The sequence below is a fragment of the Plectropomus leopardus genome, chromosome 16, assembly GCF_008729295.1.
Source record: "Plectropomus leopardus isolate mb chromosome 16, YSFRI_Pleo_2.0, whole genome shotgun sequence".
Classification (NCBI taxonomy): domain Eukaryota; kingdom Metazoa; phylum Chordata; class Actinopteri; order Perciformes; family Serranidae; genus Plectropomus; species Plectropomus leopardus.
In genome coordinates this window covers 5457721-5473251 of record NC_056478.1, presented here as the reverse complement: position 1 = coordinate 5473251, position 15531 = coordinate 5457721, and positions in this window count along the sequence as shown.

Genomic DNA, 15531 nt, shown 5'->3' with positions numbered 1-15531 from the left:
TGCAATTTTAAATGTATTGCACTATGCTGAGAATTGCTGCAACATATACATTGCGATTTATTGCCTTTTTTTAACTGCAACTTAAGAATAAATCAGTCAAAATCTGTTTATACCTAATAAGATAAAGTTTTCAGTCTGATCTTCTCATTTCAATCATTTTTACTGCAGCAAACTGCATCTAGTGGCCTGCAAACAATTGATTTTATTACTCTAGTATGTTACCAAAAGTTTTATTTTTATTTGCAACATTAATAAGCTATAATAAAAAACTGATTCTTGGCGTCAGTTTATGGATGTAATATTGCCATGGAAAATGTTGCAATATCAATCTTTTGCCGAGTCACCACTGCATTACCTGCCAGGCAATTCTGGTGATTCAGATCTAATATTACCACAATACTTGAATCACAATACAATATTATTGCAATTTTAAATGTTTTGGACTGCCTTAAATAAATAAATGTTTTATCACAATAGTTGAGACTAAAGCATTTTTAAACAGAAGTGTGTATAAGAAGTCTCCCTTTTTAAAAATAATTTAATATAAAGGTGCGATTCAACCATTTTTGCATTTTTTTCAATATCATCAAAAAGCAACTGAACAGGAAATGATAATTATCAACTTTCACATCACAGTACACCTTAAAACCTGTTTACCAGTGTAACCCCTCTGCAGACTAAGAAACCTCTAAATCCAATGTGCTGTCGAAATATCTCTATTTTTGTATATTTTGTTGAATTCCTCATTAAACTAAGGTTTTATGAAACTCTGCATTACTGACTTGGACCAACTAGACATCACATCAAGTCCAACAGATCAGTCACCAGACGAAAATGCTGGCATTTAATGTTTCTGCAAATTACAGACACAGTGTATTTGTATATTTCACACATATCATATCTACATTTCTAAGGGGATGTCGTCTGAATTTCTCATGTGAGGTGGAGGGGGTGTCACCCAGGCAAGGTGCCTGCCAAGCTGCAGACCACTGTTAAAGGCCGATCACCAACAACTGTTATTTTCCCTTTTGTAAAACTAATTTCAGGTCATTTTCTTGTCCCCTTTTACTAATTTCTTGCAGTTTGCAGGAAATTTCTTGCCTTTTTTTCTCATGTTTTCCAAAAAAATCAAACCAGTTTGCTAAGGTTTCAAGGGTTAAATAGCTTGTGAAAGGCATCTCGACGCGGCACGAGAAAATCGATGTCAATCCGGGTTTCAAGGGGTTCATTTACTTTATGTATTTGAATATACTTCGTTTAATACATCCAGAAAATTCTCACACTGCGAATGTAAACTCCGCCCACCTCGAGCTTCCCAGAGTGAATACCAAGGACATGACCTCAGTGTCCTCAATTATAGTTACAGCCTTCCATATAATTTGGATGTGTCATACAACATAACTATAGCTGTCAAACTTAGAAGTATAAAATTTCACTCTGAGGTGTTTTATAATACAAGTATAAAGAAGCAGAGAATGGAAAGTTACATGTAAGTACCTGGAAATGAGTACATCAGTAGAGTACCTGGCTACATTACACCACTCTGTATTGAGCATACGGATATAAAAACTACTCAGGTTTATGAGAATGTAATCTAAAAAAACCAAACAGCTGAGGTAACGTCTGCAGTCACGAGGGTCTGATGCATATTTATATTTACAGTCGTTAGTTTATTAAGGTGCAGCAACTATACTCCCAGAAATTAGCCCAAAAACCTGCCAATGAAATAGCATTTTAGCACTGAAAGTCAATGGTTTTTTAAACTGTTTTTTGGGTGTAATATGTTTACTTTCAAATGAAGACTAATTACTTTCATTCTGTGTTATTTGTGTTAAATTATTTATCATTTGTATCTTTATATATTTTAAGTGAACTCTTATTTTTATTTATTTTAGCTGAAGAATTCTCTTTTTATCTTTCTTTTTCTACTCAGATTCATTCTCACATACTTAAATATGGTTGACCTGCCGTATTGTTGTAAATGTGATATTTTTTAACAAAGTCATTTAAAAAAGTAGCCCAAAAAGTGCACTCAGTGGTCAAAAAGTCCTTAATCCTCCAACAGAGTCTACTTTAAGTCGACTCTGCAGCTGACAGCACGATGATGATGCAAAAACTTTCACCAAAGACAACGCAGTTTTGAGGAACAACATATGTAACATATAAGTTGTCATAACATAGACGGGTTCTGCGTGTTGCATGCAACCAGCCACATCGCCACAACGTCTAAACCGCCTGTTACTGACCCAGACGTGCTTCACGCTGCAGCATCAGTATCTGCACCTTATTAAAAAGCTCTGAGCGGAGCCGTGTGCTTCACAGATCCCGCCTGTCGACAGCGTTTGGCACTGATCTGATAAATGAATGACTTTATGTGTAAATTAAAAGAAACAAATTACTTACTGCTGACATCTGAAACTCACTAGTTACCCTTTTTTTTTTTTTTAAATCTTGTCTGTCATTAGAGCCACAAACGGCATCACAGAACAGGCATCTGAAAATAGCAGGGTGTCGTTACCCAGCCTTAACATTTCTTGCACACAATCTGCCACCAGTTCGATAGAGAAACTCTTGCAAAACAATTGAGCAAAAACAGTTTTTTAAGGTTGTTTTGATCACTTAAATACTCTCAGTCACCATACAAATATTAGGTGTATGGGTTCTGGCAGGAGCAATTCATAGCGTTTTTTTTTTTTCTCCAGTAACGTTTAAAGCCACTTCAGTACTCCAAACCCTTTTAAATGGAAAGAAATGGTGATTTAAGTCAAAAAAGCTCAAAGGACCAAATTATACAGTTGAATACACTGTTATTAAATCAATTCAAACTCTTGAAAAGGTGCCTGTTAAAGGCCGAGCCTTTCTGCGCGGTGGGAAAGAAACTCAAGTGATTGTCACATTGTGCCAAATAATCAATACCTCCTTTTTTCAAACAGGGCTGAGCCAATCAGTTCTATTGTTACATTGAGAAATAATCATTTATTTGTCTTAGAAAACATTTTACATGTTTAAATCGTCACCTGTGGATGTGATGATTCAATTTGAGAACATCTCTGCCGACTGTGAAACCAAAAATAAACTGGTTGGTATTGATTAGTTACTCTCAGCTCCAAAATCTGTTATGAGTAATAAACCAGCTGCAGATATTGATCATTTAAGGATATTTCCTACAGGAGCTGATAGAAAAATGCCAGCCAGTATTGAGCATTCATTAGGGGGCTGCCAGAAAAATAACACCAAATTCACGTCATATTGTTCAGACTGTAACCACAAGCAGGTACAACAGAAATATACAATGTGTGAGTGTTTAAATAAGCAGCTGTTTAACATGTTACAAGTTTACGAGGCGGCAATACAGCAGTGAAGTAATGAGTCCTAAAACACGGAAGTCCGTTAGCCGTTTAGCACTTCCGGTTCCCTCGTTTTAAAGTCTCTGGGTTTTTTTGAATGGGTTTTCGGTAAATTTCTTAAATAAGGTCGGTGGTTAACACAGGCTAAAGATATTTAGATGATGTAAGACATAAAATACATCTGCTTTAACACAATTTTTGAACTTTTAAGGTTTTACTGGTCTTAAAAAAGACGGTTGCTAACTAGTGGCTAAATGGGACTACAGTGTTTTTCGGGGACGTTAGACGTCATCACAGCGGACGCGGAAAATAATTAAACTCACTTGTCTGCCTTTACAGCTTTACAGTCACATTCGAACTTGTACATTTATCTGTTTATAATATTTTTCCGTTGTGTTTTTTTTTTTTTTTTACAGTGTTTGTAGTAAACTTAAGTTGTGAGACCACAATGTAGTTCGTGTATGTATGTGAGTTTTTTGCTTCTGGCGATTTCATTTATGCTTCAAAACACACAAAAATGGTGTTCATCCGTGAAGATTATCATGCTAAACAAAATGTGTAAGTATCATAAACTCGTGTTCGTCACAGAGCTTATTTTGGCGGTAATCAAAAATCCCATTCAAAAACGCGGAAGTTCGATGCTTACTTCCTGGCTGGCCTACAAAAACACGTCATCCCTTCACCATCTGTGCGTTGTGTTTTCAGCTTGTTCAGCTTCCCCCAAAGAGCGGACAAAACAAAATCAATGAATGCAGATTCAACCCCAATGACGATATTTCCCTTTATATTCCAAGAATTTCATCTAAACATGATGCGTCCTTGATAATGCTCGTCCGCCTCAACAACACAGTTTGAGCATTTTTATAACTGATCATTCATTTAACTGAAGTTCTGAGTGAAAGCAGAAGACCTCGATCATTTCAGTAATATAAAACTTTCGGCATTCATTTCTATGATATGACAGTGGTGCAGTAAGTCAAATACACATTTCTCAGCGTATGACTAAACACATAGTTCAAGGTATGTTTACTCTTCAATGGATTTTTTACAGCGAGGAGAAATATCCCTCAGTAAAGCCAATTACAGCATCATGCAGCATTATGAGTACAACACTGACTAAAATTAGACTAAAACAGATTCTTTACAGGTTTTTAAAAAGTAATTTCATTTCATTTTTTCTGTCTGTCTTGTTTTGTGCGTTGCTTTGTATTTCTTTACATGTACAGTTTATGTAAGACTGTAAGACGGTGTCTACTCTGTGCTAATTTAATGTACATTTATGCATGTTGACCTTGAAAAGGACGGGAGGTGGGTTCTCAGAGGAGGATGCTGAATGTAATTCTGCAGCTTTTCTTATGAAACGAATTGGTTAAATTTTTTTCAAAAACATGAAAAAAAGGCAATTAATTTGGTAAGAAATGTTCCACAAATAACGAGTTATGTAGTAGATTTTGGGGAAGGGGCTCGGGAAATTTAACTATATTTATAATTACAATAATGACATTTTAAACAATGTTACAAAAACACTGTTATAAATTTTAAGCATTTCTTTTTAGATCATCTCTTGTTTGTTTGATTTTTTTTTTTTTACTTTTTCTTTTTTTTGTGCTAATTTTCAGGTAATTCTCGTTCTTTTCTGCTACTAATTTTTTGTAATTTTTTGGGGTTATTGCTTCTTTTCCTTCCCATGAATGAATCTTTGTTAAGAACATGTAAATAATTTTTTAAATCAAAAGAAAACACAAATAAAAGCAAACAAGTGCAATGAACAAAAAACCTATATGTCAATCACACTAAACAAATACTCAAGCCACTTAAATTTAAATATCACAGAGCAGGAAGAAGTACACACTTACTCATTTCCATATACTGTATATTAACAATTATGCCAACTAGCTCAGGTTTCAAAGGGTTAATATTAAATCCAAATTTAAGATTCTGGTTAAAACGAACAGTAACTCTGCTGCGTATCATCCCCTCTCTCTCTCTCCCCCTCTTTCATGCTTTCACTCTGTCCTGTCAAATAAAGGCAAAAAACACCTAAATAAATAAATAAATAAATACAATTAATATCACATTAACACTAAGTAACAACCAGAGGCAATTCCAACCTCTATCCACATTCATACATCATCTGAACGCATGCACACACACACAAACACACACTTATTCAGTAACTAACATTCTTCATTCAGTCTCTACATGTTTCAAACTGAGCGCAGACATGAAAGCGTCTGAGCTACAGCGGACTCAGAGCGGCAGGGCATTGAAAATTAATTCAATAATCAGAGCAGAGCTTCTGTGCTTAAAGGGCCGCCAGGGGTTAATTATAAAATTCAACATATATCACCATGAAAGGCCACAGCCACACATATTAAAATCTCACACTATCCACGGGGTCACCTCAGGCCAGAAGCTCTTATAGAAACGTGAACTCTGTTAAACATTGATGAAGCAAAAAAAATATAAATTTAAAAAAAATAAAACAGCCGAGCAGATGTGACTCATTTCAGTGCATACACACCTGCGTGGATACATGTGCCAGGTTTCTTCAGGACAATGACAGCGAATGAACATAAACATAACCTCCTCCAATGAAACCAAGCAACCATGACGCTAATCTGTCTCCTCATCGGACGGCGCTCCCGTACGGAGCCGCTCGAATGACAACCAGTGTAAACACACATGGATGCACACAATATTTGATTTGGTGTCACACTCAAATTAAAGTAAAGCTACAGTCAGTCAAACAGATCAGAGGTGTTTTTCCAAGGACTGCTGTATGTTTGTGGCGTTACAGGTAAAAGAATAAGCTCAGTTAGTGAATTATTAGTAAAGGTGTACAGAAGTGTATTCAACAGAAGGCTTGAGTCAGGACACAGCTGTGCTCAAAATCTGCCCCCCAAAAAACAGCATAGTAAATAACTATTATATAACTATTTTATATACAGTGGTGGAGGAAGTATTTAAAGGGACAGTTCACCTCAAAATCAAAAACACACATTTTACCTCTTACCTGTAGCGCTTTTTATCAGTCTAGATTGTTTTGGTGTGAGTTGCCAAATGTTGGCGATATCGGCCGTAAAGATGTCTGTGTTCTCTCCAATATAATAGAACTAGATGGCACTCAGCTTCATGAAATATCATATTTACACAAATTTGGAGTTTATCCCTAAACAAACATTTATTATTTATAAGCCATCTCAGTTTAAATGTTTATTTTCTTGATCTGCTGACAACTCAAAACTGCGACAAGGGCGTTAACTTTTTTCTGCAAGGCTGACAATATTGTATTTTATAAGCTTATTTTAATGTAAAATTTTATTTTGTGAAGAAACTTGAAGCTAAATCTGTCAGATATAGCTGCAAAGAGTAATTGATCAGTTGTCAACTATTAAATAAATTGCCAGCTAATTCTATAATGAATTAATCAGTTTGAAGAAAAGCAAAAATTCTCTGATTTTTTCTGATTTCATTACTCCTCATTGACAGTTAACTTAATATTTTTGGGTTGTGGACAAAACAAGATATTTGAGAATTTTGGGAAACACTGATAAATATTTTTTCACTTTTTTTCTGACATTTTATAGAAAAAGCAACAAATCGATTAATCAAGAATATAATCAACACATTAACTGACAACAAAAATAATTGTTAGTTGCAGCCCTATGTTAGATAAATGCGGTCGGATAAAAAGATGGAAAAAAATCTCCAAAATTGCAGAGTAAAAGAAGCATAAAGTAGAATTATTCAGGTAAAGTACAAATACCTCAGAAATATATGTGCAGTGCTTGAGTATTTAATTACTTTCCACCGTTGCCTCACGGATAACTGACAGGACTGTGGGACAGAAATACTGCAAAAAGTCAAATTAAAGCCAAAGTCCTGTAAACGATTAACATGACTGAACAGCATTTATTAAAGCTGGAATACAATAAATGAAAATAAGCATGATCATAAAATAATCCAGAAACTATTCCAACGGCCCGCACTTCATTGATGATCTCAGCTTTTGATTTGTCTGTTGGCAGAGCGCCGCTGATCATTCTCAGAGGATTGCCTTCACAGTAATGGCTCGGTTATTAGGCCTGCATGGCTATTTAATGACGGGTCTAGGTGTGAGTCATTTAAACACTTCTATATTAAGTTTTATGACATTTATGATGGCTTAGTGAGGTGGGGTGCGGCCTGTTGGATCAAAGAAAGAGTGTGGTATAGAGGCGCTGCACAGGGAGGTATAAGTCTGCTGAAGAAACAGCAAAAGATTAATGTTCAACCACAATAAACTAGCGTGTCAAAGAGCGGCCTGGCAGATCGCTTTTTCATTTACACTGCGAGAGTCTCAAGGCGGCCCCGAAAAAGGAGACTTGGCAGAAAAAGAGGAGTCGTTTATGATAGTATGAAGAAGAATTAGGCCCACTAAAGGTGGCAGTTACTAGTGATTAAAAAAACGATAAAACATAAAATGAACAAGGTCTAACTCAGTAAGAGAGTTGCTTTAACTGAGACACTAAAACTGATCACAGTGGTCGAGAGTTATTAGATACATCAAGCACATATATTTCAGTTTTTATGTTTTAAAATGGGCCTTTGGGAGATTAGTAGGCACTACATGATCGCTCTGTACAAAGTGAAAGCAACAAGTCTGTGTTACCCTATTTGACAGAAATCTATGCGATTTTTTGTCTAGTTGACAAAAAAGTGTATTGTGCTTTAGTAAATGAAACCCCAATTGACAAAATTTGTTAAAAAAAATACTAATATTATCAGAACAGGGGGAGAGGAGTGAGTTTAAGGGTAGGTGTAGGGGTGAGGTTGGGAGAGGGGAGGCAGTCAATGTCACAATGTCCGGAGAATCAGTTAAATCAACAATCGTCCAGTAATAACGACAAAAAAATTACAGATCTATTTGCTCTCCACTGAACAGTTTCTCAGTCTTAAGATTCAGTTCTTCATTTGACATGAAGGATTTTCAGCTGCAGCTGCTCCTGTCGGACCTCCTTTGTACCAGAGTTAATACAAAAGCAACCAATTATCCAATTCATTTCACACAAAGGCAGAGATTCAGTCCAAAGTCCAAAAACTGAATGGAAATTTTCGTCTCAAAACATGTCTGCTTTTCTTCGTCCCTGCCTCATTAATCACCTCATGATTTCATATTTATCTTGTGACCTTCTGAACGGGCCAAACCCCAAAGTTATGAACCACTAAACTACAAAACTGCATGAAACATAGTTGAAGCTTTATGATACGATACGATACGATACGATACGATACGATACGATACGATACGATGCAATGCGATACAATACGACTTTATTGTCCTATTTTCCGCCCTCAGGCAGCTCCAGTCAAGAAGTCCATCTACAAATTAGACATGTAATTACACAAACAACACATACCTATAAAAAACACACCAAACAGTCATGACCACATAATATCCCCAGACTCAGATCTTACACAGCAGCACATTGACTTTGGTCTTCTTTTACATTTTTATTTCTTTTATTTGTTTTCCACCTCTGGCCTGTGCTGCACTTATTTCCAGAGCTATGGTATCCATGTATGCATAATGATTTTAATTTTATTTATGTGTATATACGTGGGTGTATGTATACATACATTGTTAGGTTTTAAATTTTATCATTATTATCATTATAGCAACAGGATACACTGATGTAAACGGATGTCACAATCAGATCTGAGAGCACAATTTGCAGCAGATATTTAGGTTTTATTGTAATGCTGCTACTCTAGTGATTAGAAACAGATTCATTTTTTATGTTCAACTTAAGCTTTTACACAACTTAAAGCGGAATTAAATGTTTTGTTGTTTAATTTTCAACTAGTTTTAGTACAATGCTGTAATAAGAGGAAATGTGACCGATTTTTATTTGTTGTGACTGGGAATGTTAAAAGTTCAGCTATAACACTACTTTAAAGTGGAGTTGTGATTATATAACTAATTTACAGTGTTCTGTACTTTTATTAGAATACTACACTAAATGGGTTTGAGAGCTATTTCTGAAAACACGTTTCATTTTGTTAAATCTGTTATTATGTTGAGAAAAAAAACAAATGCTGCACTAAGTGGAATTGTAATAAGAGCCAGTTAAAAAATATACGTAGTTTGTTTACTTTTTTATTTTGTAAAAATAATATAAAAACTCTTAAGGAACTGTTTGGAAGCAGACATTTTTCTTGTCTTTAATTGCAAACTGTCAGGCATACACACTGTGTTGATTTTAAGAATTTTAAGTACTTGAAGTTTGCATTGAGCGGCTGTATCATCCACATAAATACAAGTATCAGATTGGGACTCAGTGACGGCAGATATTCTAAATTAAATGACTCGGATCGGGATCAGGGGCAAAAAACTTTGATCAGGACATCGCTACTGATGTAAAAATGAATTTTCCAGCCTGGTGTGTTTAAATGAAGGGACTCTGAATCACCTGTTGGAGGGCAGAAGTTGTTATTCTCTGTTTAAAACAAGCTCAGGGTCACTTCAACCCACCACACAGTTGTTACTGTTACGGTTAGTGTACAATTATACAGTTTATATGCCAGTCAGATGGACATTTTGGCAGAAGGAGTCCTTTTACTTTTGATACTTGGGGTATATTTTGCTGCTAAAACCTGTGTATTTCTACTTCCATAGAAGTACTTGATTGTCCTTGTAGTAGTGTTTTGTCTCTTTGTGGTTGTTTTGTGTCTCTTTGAGGTCATTTTGTGTCTTATCGGGGTTATTATATGTCTCTTTTGGGTAATTTTATGTCTTTTGTTGTTTTGCATTTCTTTGTAGTTGCTTTGTGGCTCTTGGAGGTACTTTTTGTGTCTCTTTGTGGTCATTTTGAGTCTCTTTGGGGTCATTTAGTGTCTTATTGGGGTAAAAATGCATCTCTCTGTGTCTCTTTGTGGTTGGTTGAAGTCTCTTTATAGTCATTTTGCATTTCTTTAAAGTCATTTTGTGTCCTTTCTGGTCATTTTGTGACTCTTTGGAGTCTTTTTATGTCTCCTTGTGGTTGTTTTGAATCTCTGTATCTTTTTGGTGCCTCTTTATGGTTGTTTTGTATCCTTTTGAGGTAATTAGTGTTTCTTTGAGGTTGTTTTGAGTCTTTTTGGTGTAATTTTGTGTTTCTATTGTGTCATTTTGTGTTTCTTTGAAGTCATTTTGTGCCTCTTTGGGGTAATTTTGAGTCTTTCTTGGTCTTTTTGTGTCTCACTGTGGTTGTTTTGAGTCTCTTTGTAGCTGTTTTGTGTGTCACTAAAGTAACAAACAGATCTCTCAACAACAGTGCACATCCTGTAGCATATTCATTGAGCCACTGGAGGGTTATCTATCTGATGTCATAACAGCATCATCAGTAATGTGCTCATTGTCTTTATGACCCGGTTGGCAAACTGTGATGTGGGCTAATTGCCTCGGCATTTGTGACGCCTTTTCATTTACCTGCACACACCGAAACACCCTGACTTACGGACAGTTATTCCCCCTCTCCGAGGTTTACAGTGGCTCTTCTGTTTATTTTCACTCAACCCAAAGTAGCCCGTTAAAGGCCCAAAATGAGTCACAGCAAATTATACCTCCATGAAATGCCACAGGCTGATGTGCCATAAAGTTTGCTACCCCTCGCGCACAAAACACACACACACACACACACATACAGAAGGGCTGACACCCAGGTGTGCAACCAATTCAGCCAATCATGATATTAGTGAGCTGGCTGTGCCTATAATTGACCTTGTTTCACACAAAGCATTATTATGTCTTTACACTTTAGTGAGCTGCTGCTGGTGGAGGAGGTGAGGGAGGAGGAGGAGAAGGAGGAGGAAGGGGGGCTATGATATGATAACACACATTGCACGGCCAGTCCGACTGAGTACCACTCCCTGGGAATCTCCTTCATCACCATGGCCATTATCTGCCTCTGCAACGTCCTCCAGACATGACTAAAAAGCGTGCACAAAAGAGAAAAGCTGCCCGTGCAAGCCTTTTGAATGCAAAAAGAAAGGAAGCAATAATGTGGAGCAGCCGCTACTTACCGAAACGAAGCTCTATCTCTCTCTCTCTCTGTTTGTGTGTGTGTGTGTGTGTGGTGGTCAGATTTTCAATGGTGCGAGGAGCCAGTCAGTCAGGGCACCTTGTTTTCCAAACGGCTAGGTGAGGCAAGTCCGACTGGTTACCCGATGCAACTAGAGGAAATAATGTCGCCGATGTTTCGATACTCCACTCGAGAGGGGAAGCTCTTTAAAAAAAATATCGACGGGAGGAGAGCAAACAACTCTCCTCTCGCAAGAAGAGTCCTCTTCCGATGATGTTTTTATATCCCATCCACTCCTCGGGCTGCACAATCTTTCGCTGCTGCACACACGTCGCTGGTATCCGTCAGTTGGCATGAGCACTGCACGCAGCTTTCAGTTTGCGCACCAGTCGCGCGGTGTGTGTGTGTGTGTGTGTGTGTGTTTGCGTTTGTGTGAGTGTGTGTGTGTGTCGCTGCTCAACAACAACTAGCAGCACAACATGACTGACTGACTGCAGCGCTGACACACACGGGGGTGGGCCGGGCCCCCCCTTCCTAACGCACAAAGTGGAGAAAATCCTCCGCAAAAGTCCCAGTCTTTGAGGAAACAAATGTGTTTTACATAACAACAACAACAAGAACATCCTACTTCTGTGCTGGAGCATGTGATGGCAACATGGTGAGCCTTTTAAAGGGGTATCCACGCGTAACTGCAGGCAGGGGGTTGCCTCTTTGGACCCACCCCCCGTCAACTTTCCCGGAGGGGTGTCGCTGTGGCGTTAATTGGACACGGTGATGGTTGTCAGGCAGGCTGGAAAACACCTGTGCACGGACCTGTGAGCCTCAAAGTGGCATTCAGACCGGAGAAACCTCCATATTCCCAGTCATGGGCGGATTATGTTACAGTGGGGCCCTGGGCACAGACATGCAAAAGGAACCACCACCTCCAGACATTTTTTTTTTAAAAATATAGTAGTTGTTAGAGATCTTTTGGGATTTTATGCCGCCTTGTGGATATTTTGTGTCTCACTGAAGTCATCTTCATAGTTGTTTTGAGTCTCTTTCTAGGCATTTAGTGTCTCTCTTGGTCATTTTGTGTCTCCTTGTGGTTGTTTTGCATCTCATTTTGTTTTACTGAAGTAATTTTGTGTTTTATTTTCGTCGTTTTGTTTCTCTTTGTTGTTATTTTTGTTTCTTAATGTGGTAATTGTGTGTGTTTTTGTAGATATTTTGTCTCTTTTGAGTCTCCGTGTTTGTTTTGGGTGTCTTTGGGGTCTTGTCTTATTGTGGTAATTTTGCAAATCTTTGTAGTCACTCTGTCTTCTTGTGGTTGTTTTGCGCCCCTCTCAAGTAATTTTGAATCTCTTTGGGGTCATTTTGAACATACTTATAATTGTTTTGAGTCTCTATTATGTCATTTTGTTTTACTGAGGTAATTTTGTGTTTTTATTTTAGTCGTTTTGTGTCTTTTTGTAGTCATTTTTTGTCTTATTGGGGTAATTATGCATGTTCTTGTAGATATTTTGTCACTTTTTGGTTGTTTTGGGTCTCTTTGAGGTCATTTCTTGACTTATAGTGGTCATTTGGCAAATCTTTTTGGTCATTCTGTCTTATTGTGGTTGTTTTGTGTCCCTCTCAAGTAATTTTGAATCTCTCTGGGGTCATTTTGTGTCTCTTTGGGGTTGTTTTGTGTCTCTTTGTATTAATTTAGTGTCCCCTTGAGGTTGTTTTGCTCTATGATGTAATTTTGTTTTCCTGAGGCAATTTTGTGTATTTTTCATTCGTTTTGTGTCTCTTTGTAGTCATTTTGTGTCTTATTGGGGTAATTATGCATCTCTTTGTGTTTCTCCTTAGATATACACTTTTTGCACGTATTTCAAAGACTGGAATCTGAAACAAAATAAACTGTTAAATGTGTATTTTGAGCATTTCCATTCCCCTAGTCTTAAAGAAGACATGCCAAAAACTGACCAGAGCATGAAAAACATGTATTTAACTGTCATGTCTTTCCTCAAATTACCTAGAAATAATTGACACACGTGGGACCAAACAGTCTTTCATCATAACATTACTCTGTGGTTCCTCAGGATAAAATGAAGCGCACAAAGACAGCGGGGGGCACTGTGATGTCTTCATTGACCCTCATGGAAAATTAACTTGTGTGTTGAGGGGTCAGAGCACAGACTGCTGCAGCTGGTAGAGATTCAGTGACCTGCTGCGGGACATTTCAGTGTAGATGCTTCCTGATGTTGGAGCTTTAACACACTTTGGTAACAAAAGTCCGTCTGTAGCTGTAGGATTATGGCATTTAAGTTACTAAAAAAGAAGTACAGGATAAAGACAGGACACTTTTTCCTCTCACACTCTTTCCTCTTGTTGGATATTTTAAATCAGCCATGCATTTTAGTTTTTGAGTCTCCTCGATAAACTCTATTTCACACCTTCACACTTAATTAACTCCACAGACAAGTGATTTCTGAACAGCTAACAGTTCACTGCGAGTGTCAAACACATTTTAATTTGCCGAACTGGTAATTACATATAATTCTACCACAGAGCAATATTACTCTCAAACAGCAGCTTAACAAAGTGATTGGCAAGTGATTCATTCTGATTGCTGCAGCATATTAACATTCAGAGGAAATGTTACACAGCTGTGTGGCCAAGGTGCCATGGCTCCAGTCCAAGTTAATAACATTATTTCTTCTTTTTATTATTATTATTATTGTTTCTTGGGCTTAAGTTTAAATTTAAGAGATAATGTGCGAGGTCTTAAGTCCTTATAGGTCAAGTCCAAGTCTTAGCTCAGAATAATACGTACAAGAACTTGATAAAATGAAAATTTAAGACTCACATATAGGCCCTCTCTCACATTAGACCTATTGACTTTAGCAGGAAAAACACAGGTGTTATAAATAACATTAATGATGGTTATGTTCTATTCAAGTGCAAGAGTAAGTCAGTTATTGTATTATTTCCACCTGTGCTTTTCCAGCTCTGACGAGTCAAAATGACTTCTGTGAAAAGGGACTTTTTCGTTATTCGGGTATTTCCAACTATTTGCTTAACATCACATGTGAATTCATTTTGTATAAATACAAAAAATTCCATAATGAATAAGCCTTCTTGTATTTTCACTAACATGATGGTACAGATAAACAAAAACATGAATTGAAATAAAATACTACTACTCTTACTACTGCTATTAATAATAATAATAATAATGGAATGAATAAATACACTTAAACAGTATAAAATAATTACAATAAAAAACACATTATTCTTCTTTAAATAGTTATTACTTTCTCAAGTGTTTATGTGTTTGAGAGTCTTTACATATAACTTAAATTCATATGCAAATCCAGTGAAATTGGGGATAACAGTTGTTATTTTGCACCCATGTACAACGTGTGGAACTTACCATAGGCCTACATAATCAGTAATGTTGTTATGTATTTTCCACTTTGGTTTATGAGCAAATACCTGCAAACAAATCAGCAAATATTAGCATGCTAACATGCTAAACAAAGATGGTGAACATGTTGAGCATACCTGCTAAACTTTAGCATGTTAGCACGCTAATGTTTGCATTTGGCTCAAAGCATCACTGTGACTTTAAGTGCAGTCCATGCAGTTTTAGTGTGGGTGGAGACTTCCTTATGTGCTAACTCCTAAAAATACTTGATTCATGGTGCTTACCACACGTCTTTTCTTTTCTGTCCACTAATGAGGTTACAGTTGGGGTTTTCCACTAAACAGTCTAGTGAGTGTGCAAACAAAATAAAGGAAGACAAAAAAAAAATAGTGTGATCTGTGGAAAATCCCACCAAAGCTATCAGACTGAAGAAACCGTGATTTCTGCACCGAAATGAAGCTACGTATTTTTTTAGAAGCACATGAAACAACACACTAGCTTGAAATCAATCGACCAACTTTTCTGCTAATTAAACATTAATTAATGAACGCATTATTTAATAATTAAACAATATAAGTGACTAGTAAATGCTGTTAAATCGGGTCTCTGATTGATTATTATTAAATGATGAAAAGAACTACAATTTTAAAGCTCATTACATAACACTTAGTTTTACCTATTTTACTGCCTGTGTACATGGGTATACACACACACACACACACACACACACACACACACACACACA